This window comes from Mandrillus leucophaeus, unplaced genomic scaffold (genome assembly GCF_000951045.1).
Source record: "Mandrillus leucophaeus isolate KB7577 unplaced genomic scaffold, Mleu.le_1.0 Scaffold249, whole genome shotgun sequence".
Lineage (NCBI taxonomy): Eukaryota > Metazoa > Chordata > Mammalia > Primates > Cercopithecidae > Mandrillus > Mandrillus leucophaeus.
Genome location: NW_012102576.1, coordinates 2067564 through 2076109, shown reverse-complemented (window position 1 = coordinate 2076109; position 8546 = coordinate 2067564).

The following is an 8546-nucleotide window of genomic DNA, read 5'->3' as shown; positions in this document are numbered from 1 at the left end:
ACTAAAGCAAATTTGAGAAGAGGAAATGAGCTTAAATTGTGCTTATGTTAACAACTTAAAAACAATCATTAGACATATCCGTGTTTAAAATTCTATGGATAATTCAACTATACTATTTAGCCAGTCTTCTTTTTCCTAACTTCCCTTTCTCTGTTCCTGCTCACTTTAAAGCTATTCTAGTATAGAATATTTCAAACATACTTTTAAAAATGTTTTTAAAATGTACCGTATATTTTTTGGCACCGACTTTTTTTTCACCTAATATTTTTCCTGTTATCAACATGTGTAGAGTCCTCTCATCATTTGTACTGACTATATAACATTCCATTACATAACTATCCATAATTGTACTAGCCTTCTATGATGGAATATTGAGGGTATCTTAATTGCCATTGCAAAGATTTTGCCTGATATAATCCCAATATCCTTACTTCTAGATACTATTACATACTGTTTCAGGATTGTAGCTATTCTATTTCTGGAGAAAAAAAAATGGAATGAATGCAGAGTTGGGGAAAACACACTGGTTGTAGGTACAGAAAGAACACAAATTGGATGTGATGTGAGGATGGGCCAAAAGCACGTTATTTCACAGCAGCAGACCAGGGACCTTGGATTGCTTTATCAAGAAATACATGCTACTGGGGTGAGACCACAGCCAGAAATTAACTGGAAGGCTATCTGTCATACTGCAATCACAGCTTAACTGTGTGGTTGTTCATATTTGATGGCACTGCACCTATTAGAAAACAGCACTATGCGGATCAGTATTTGAGTGCCTACTATGTGTAAGAGTGATGCTGGGTGCTTTCAGATCACAAGTAAATCAGCTGTAACAGTGTTATAAGGGCTCTTGTGTTTATTGCAAAGATGCAAGTTTTGAAAGATTTTTGCTCTTGGAGTGGATAAATGTGTTTATCAAGACCAATGTTTTGAGATTTTAAAGAAACATTTTAGAGCTAAATTAGATTGAAGCTAGTTTTGGGTAAAAAATGGAAAAGAATCTCTTAAGAATGATTTTGTATATTATGGCATAAGCATCTTGTTTAATAAGAAAAAGTCTAGAAAGGATACAGGTGCTGATACAAATCTCTGGAAATGTGGTGACCTTGTACAGCAGCAGAGATAAGAATTCATCAGCTTTGTGATTTTCCCATAATGCTTTGTGAAAGCATTTCATTTTAACTGATGACCTAGCTCCAGAATCACCCAGGCTTTCAGAATGGGGATGGTAAGCTCTAATGAATGATCCACACTGGTCAAATAACACAGGGAGCTTAGTTTGCAGATCCCTCCCTATGTTTCTAGTTTGGACAGTATTCTAGTAAAAGGGGTATAGAATAGAGGCATGTGATAAAAGAGACCAGAAATCACCACTCTGCTATTGCCATAGTATTGTTCTTTTATGCATTGATCTCATTGTTAAATTCATGAAGACTTGCACATAAGGAGTTCCAGGCAACACCTGTGCCTGCCACATGGACTTGGCACCACTAGTGAAAACTCCCTCTTACCAGTTGAGAACAGAATTTCCCGAGTAATAAAAATTGTGGGAAGAAGCTTTCGTGTGTGTGTGTGTGTGTGTGTGTGTGTGTGTGTGTGTGTGTGTGTCTGTGTGTATTTTAAAAAATTCCTAAGATGTTTTCCAGTATGGCTGTTAAGGGCCTAGTTGTGTCCCCCTAAAACTCAAATGTTGAAGTCCTAACCTCCAGTACCTCAGAATGTAACCATATTGGGAGATAAATTGTTTTAAGGGGTGAGAGATGAGTTTAAAATAAGTCCATTTTAGGGTGAGGTCTAATCCAATAACCATATTGGGAGATAAGTTGTTTTAAGGGGTGATATAATGAGTTTAAAATAAGTCCATTTTAGGGTGAGGTCTAATCCAATACGACTGGTGTACTTGTGAGAAGCAACACCAGGAGCATGCATGCACAGGGGGATGACCATGTAAAGCAGCTGCAAGAGAAGGCCATTTGCAAGCCATGGAGAGAGGCCTCAGGGTGAACCAAACCTGCCAGCACCTTGATCTTGGACTTCCAACCTCCAGACCTGAGAAAAGGAATTTCTGTTGTGTAAGCCACTAATCTGTGGTATTTTGTTATGGCAACCCTAGCAAACTACTACAGAGGCTATGTCACTTTACATTCATGGCAGCAGCGTATGAGACCTGGTTTCTTAACATATTCATCAGCATTTGGTATTGTCACCATTATTTGCTTAACTTTTATAGGTGAGGTGATACTTATTGTGGCTTTAATTTGCATTTCCCTAATAGCTAATGACGTTGAATATATTTTCATGTGCTGCTTTGCCATCTCTCTATCTTCTATGGTGAAATGTCTTTCCATGTCTTTTACCAATTTTCTGATTGGGCTGTTTGGTTTTTGTTACTGTTGGAATTTTAGGAGTTCTTTATGTAATCTAGATGAGTTCTTTACTTTTTTTATTTTTATTTATTTATTTGAGACGGAGTCTCACTCTGTTGGGCTGTTTGGTTTTTGTTACTCTTGGAATTTTGGGAGTTCTTCATGTAATCTAGATGAGTTCTTTTTAAATTTTTATTTATTTATTTATTTATTTGAGACGGAGTCTCACTCTGTTGCCCAGGCTGGAATGCAGTAGCACAATCTCGACTCACTGCAACCTCTGCCTCCCAGGTTCAAGTGATTCTCCTGCCCCATCCTCCCATAGCTGGGACTACAGGCATGCGCCACCATGCCTGGCTAATTTTTGTATTTTTAGTAGAGACTGGGTTTCACCATATTGACCAGGCTGGTCTCGCTCTCTTGACCTCGTGATCCATCCACCTCGGCCTCCCAAAGTGTTGGCATTACAGGTGTGAGCCACCGCACCTACCTATCTTTACCCTTTTAACAGTATGTTGTGCAGAACAAAAATTTTTAATTTTAGTGAACTCCAGTTTATTATTTTTTTTTTCCCTTTATTGATTGTGCTTTTGGTGTTATGTCTAAGAACTCTTTACCTAGCCTCGGTCTTAAAGATTTTCTTCCATGTTTTTCTTCATCTTTGTGTATAAGATATGAAGTTTAAGTTGAGGGTCAGTTTTTCACCTGTGTCTGTCCAGTTGTCCCAGCACCATTTGTTGGAAAGACTGTCTTAGTTGCATAGCTTTTCTATAGCATTGCCAAAATCCAGTTGGTTCTGCTTGTGTGGGTCTTTTTCTAGGGTCTCTATTCTGTTCTACTAGTCTTGTTTGTTATCTCTCTGCCAATAACCTATTGCCATAATTACTGTAAATCTTAATATCAGGTAGAGTGATTCTTCCCACTTGATTCCTTTTCACAATTGTTTTAGCTATTCTAGTTATGTTGCCTTCCTGTGTACATTCTAGAATAAGCTTATCTGTTTCTAAAAAAAAAAATCTTGCTCGGATTTTGATAGGGAATGTGTTAAGCCCTTGATTAGTCTGGAGAGAATTGATGTTGAGTCTTCCAATCCATGAACACATACATCTATTTATTCAAATCTTTGATTTCTTTCGTCAGCATTTTACTTTTCAGCATCTATGTTCTGTACATATTTAATTAGACTTATACCCAAGTATTTCATTTTTAGTGATTGCAAATGGTACTATAAGCTTTTACTGTTCATAGCTAGTGTATAGAAATAGATTTGTATATGTTGACCTTTTATGCTGCAAATTCACTGAACTTAACAGTTTTAGGAAATTTTTTGGTAGATTATGTTATCTGCAAGTAGGCACAGTTTTATTTTTTCCTTTCTAATCTGTGTGCCATTTATTCATTTATTTTCTGTTCTTTATTTTTATTTTTAGTTGTTTTTTGAGACGGAATCTGGCTCTGTCGCCCAGGCTGGAGTGCAGTGGCGTGATCTCGGCTCACTGCAAGCTGGGCCTCCCAGATTCACGCCATTCTCCTGCCCCAGCCTCTGGAGTAGCTGGGACCACAGGCGCCCGCGACCATGCCCAGCCGATTTTTGTTTTTTTTTGTATTTTTAGTAGAGACGGGGTTTCAACCGTGTTAGCCAGGATGGTCTAGATCTTCTGACCTCGTGATCCGCCCACGTCAGCCTTCCAAAGTGCTGGCATTGCAGACGTGAGCCACCGCACCTGGCCTATTTTCTGTTCTTATTGTGCTGACTGGTGAGGACATTCAGTGTTATATTAACTAAGAATAGTAGAGTGGATAATCTTGCCTTTTTCCCAATATTAGGGAGAAAGCATTCAACCTTTCATCATTAAGTATCACGTTAGCTGTAGGTGTTTTTGTAGATCTTCTTTATCAGGTTCAGGAAGATCCTCTCTGTTTTCTAGTTTGCTGAGAGTAGTTATCATGGATGATTATTGGATTTTGGGAAATGCTTTTCCTGCTTCAGTTGATATGATCACATGATTTTTCCTCTTTAGCTTGTTAATATAGTGGGTTATATTGATTTTCAAATATTGAACCAGCCTAGCATTCCCTGAATAAATGCACTTGGTCATGTTGTATAATGTTAAATATATTATTGGATTTAACTTGCTAATATTTTATTGAAGTTTTGTACTCCTCTGTGCATGAGGGATACTGGTGTGTAGCTTTTCTTTTTTTCTGTACTGTCTTTGTCTGGTTTTGGTATCACAGTTAACATTAGCCTTCTAAAATGAGATGGAAAGTGTTCCTCCCTCTTCTGTTTTTTGGAAGAGATTATGTATAGTTGATGTTAAATTTTCTTTAAATGTTTGGTAGCATTCTTCAGTGAAACCATCTGAGCATAGAGGATTTTTTTGAGAATTTTTAAACTACAAATATAACAATTATGTCTATTCAAATTATCTTTTATATTGGGGGAGTTTTGGTAGTTTGTGCTTTTTAAGGAATTCGTTACCTCTAAATTATTACCACATTTATGTATGAAGAGTTATAATGATTTTTTAGATTTTCCTTTTATGTCTTTCAGGACAGTAGTAAAATCTCTGTTTCAGTACTGATATTTGTAATTTGCATCCTTTTTTTTTTTCTGTCAGTCTCATAAGAGGTTTTCAATTTCATCAAAAATTTTCACAGAACCAGCTTTTTGTTTTATTGATTTCTCTCTGGTTTTCTGTTTCACACTTTATTGACATCTGTTCTTTATTATTTCTTTTTTCCTGCTTGCTTTAGGTTTATTTTGTTCTTTTTCTGATTCTTAAGACTGGAGCTCAGATTATTTATTTTTGACTTTTTTCCTATTCTAATATAAACACTTATGCTGTAAATTTCCTTCTCAATATGGCATTAATTGTGCCCACAGATTTCAAATGTTGTATTCATATTTTCATACAGTTTAATGTATTTTAAAATTTCTCTTGAAACGTCTTCATTGACCCATTAAGAAGTATGGTGTTTAATTTCCAGTGCTTGTTGGTTTTTCTGTTATTCTGGTATTAATTTCTACTTTTATTTCATCATAATCGGGGAACACACAGTGTATCATTTTGATTATTTTAATTTGTTGAGTTTTGTTTGGTTTATGATCCAGGATTAGTGAATGTTCCATGGGCTCTTAAAAATAACTCTGCTATTGTTTAGTGGTTTTAGTGATATTATTAAGTTGGACCAATAGAAAGACCATCTAATCATGTAGGTCTAGTAGTTTCTGCTCTATGAACATGATAACTGCTGAGTTTTGGGGGAGACAAGGGAATCTGGGGCCATATGCTGACTGGGGTGGCCAAAAGACCTGGTTTGAACCAGCCAATTAAAGCACCTCTCCCATTTTGAAACTTGCCTTGTGGACTCAAGTAAATCTAACCAAAACCTGTCTTGACTACTGCAGAAGTCAGAGAAATTCGGTGAGGCAAAGTGAAAGATTATAAAAATTTTGTGAAAAATGTTGAGAGGCATGGTATGAAGTTATCTTTAAATTCTCTTGCATAAATGAACAACACATTAAATACCAATGTTCTCAACATTGCTTTAGGCCTCCACAACAATCCTCCCTAGTCTTTTTTGTTGCCATTTAGGAAATGAGAATGTTGTGAATGCTGGTTACACAAATGTATTATAAGACTGAAATTCACAGAAAGTAGGCTAGATGGAGAACAGGCTCAGGAGCTACAAGATCTAGGTTCAGGTCTAAAACTCATCATCTATAACCTCAGGCTGCTCACTCAAGAATGTGGTTTCAACATGTTTGAAAGGAACAATGTGGTTTTCAACTAAAGGTAAAGGGGAAGACATTTCAGACTATCACAGCTGTCCCTCAACTAGAATATGCCATTGTCTTTTTGTGGATGGCTCTGTCCTGGTCTCATCTAGGGATTATGTTTCACTGCCTGAGACATGTAATCTATACCTCTACATAATTGTAGGGCAAAGGATAGTGGAGGCCACAGCCAATGTAGAGTAATCCAAGTGTGTGCCAATGACATTGTATCGTAAGTATAGCCGACGAAAATAGGTAAGAGAGAAGCTAAACAAGGATCAAATACCTTGCTCGTTCTGGTCATTTAGTTTCTATTTAGAAAAAGTGTGTTTAAACTGTGATATTAGATCCTTTTTGACAAGTACAGTTTGAGATAACCCTGATGATGTTGTGAAAGTAAAGTGTGCTGATAATGACTTTTTCCTTATTATTTTTATTCCTGAAGTCATTTTCTTGACAGACTCAGAACTTTCAGACCCTTTCCTCCTACTTTTTCTGCTTAGTTCTTCTTCTTTTTCTTTTTAAGGTTAAATTTTAAGGTTATATGACTGCTAATGGCATGTGCAATTGTTAATCATTTCCATCATCCCCAACAAGCAGCATTTGGTGGGTATTGAGACCTTCCTTTATGAAGTTCATTGTAGTTGGGAAGGTTTTGATGATTAATTTTGTGTGTCAACTTGACTGGTCACAGGGTACCCAGATTAAACATTATTTTGAGGTATGCCTGTGAGAGTTTTTCCAGAAGATATTAGCATTTGCACCTGTGGATTCAGTAAAGTGATTGTCCTTCTCAGTGTGTGTGGGCATCACCTAATCCATTGAAGCCATGAATAGAGCAAAAGGCAGATGAAGGAGGAATTTACCCCTTTTTCCCTGCCTCACCACTTGAACTGGAACATCTCATCTCATCTTCTCTTGCCTGAGACTGGTATTTACACCACTGGCTCCTCTAACTCTCAGGCCTTTGGACTCTGACTGAATTAAACCATTGGCATCTCTGGAACTCCAGCTTACAGACAGCAAGCAGTTCTCAGCCTCTATAATGAGCCAATTCCTCATAATAAATCTTTTATATACATCATATATAGATCATATATACACATCATATATACATACATATATACATCATACATATATACATCATGTATACATTTTATATGTATATATTATATATACACATATAAATATATGCTACTAGTTCTGATTCTCTGGAGAACCCTGACTAATAGAGATTTTGGTATTGAGAGTGCTTCTAGAGGAATAGAATTTTAAGTATGAGTTTTCAGAATTGCTTCTGGAGTTCCCAGAATTGACTCTAATCTGATTAGATTTAAAGATGCTAATGGCTACTTCCAGTAGTAAATAAAGCATTGATAGTGTATGGCATGAATGATAGTGTATTGATAGTTTATGGAGATACGCAAAATCTCTCTACTGGGTACTCCTAGTTCACCACTTACAAGGAAGCAAGGAGCTAAGTGACTATGTATATGATACTTTCAATCACTTTTGGAAAACTAAGGAAAATAATGATGTTAGTTGGTTGTTCCTATGTTGCTAGACAAAGTAGTGAAAGAAAAGGATGAGCTTAGGGATATGAAATCCCAGCTTAAGCACTACATAACTGTCTCAAGAGTTTTTATGTTTGAGCTGAAGGAGACTCTTATCTCCTGTAGCTGTAGGACTGAAACTGCTGAAAATCGAAGGCAGAACCTCATCCTGTGACTGGCTGAGTACACGGCAAGTTCAATTCCCAGCTTTGCATGGTATGTTTTATTGAAGTGAGGGCATTAAATGGAAAAGTATGGGATCCTATACATTAGGATGTGGCTGTGTGGGAAGACCCTGATGAAGCTGGGGACATTGAGTCCCTCAGTTCTCATAGCATTCTTTACAAGTAGAAGAGGTCTTCCTAGCCCCAGCAGAAGTGGTCCCCTCAACTCCAGAAGAAGCAGTACCCCCATGCCCAATACAGTGGCATCCTCACCCCCAGTGGTATTAACCCTGAATTGCCTTGAAAACAGTAATTGCCTTCTCTGAGACAGTGGCCCAATGAAACAATTGTTGATTCTCAGGACCCACTCCCAACACCCTTACTTTCTTCTAGACCTACAACTAGACTCAAGTCCCAGCAGGCCCCTAAGGGTGAGGTAGAAAGTATGACCCTTGAGGAGGTGCACTACACTCCCAATGAGCTACTTGAGTTTTCTAATTCATACACACAGAAATCCAGAGGATATGTGTGGGAATGGATACTAAGAGTATAGGGTGATAATGGAAGGAACATAAAATTGGATCAAGCTGAATTTATTGACATGGGCTCACTATGCAGAGATTCTGCATTTAATGTTGCAGATCAACTCAAGGAGTTAGAATGAGCTGTAAAAATTAAT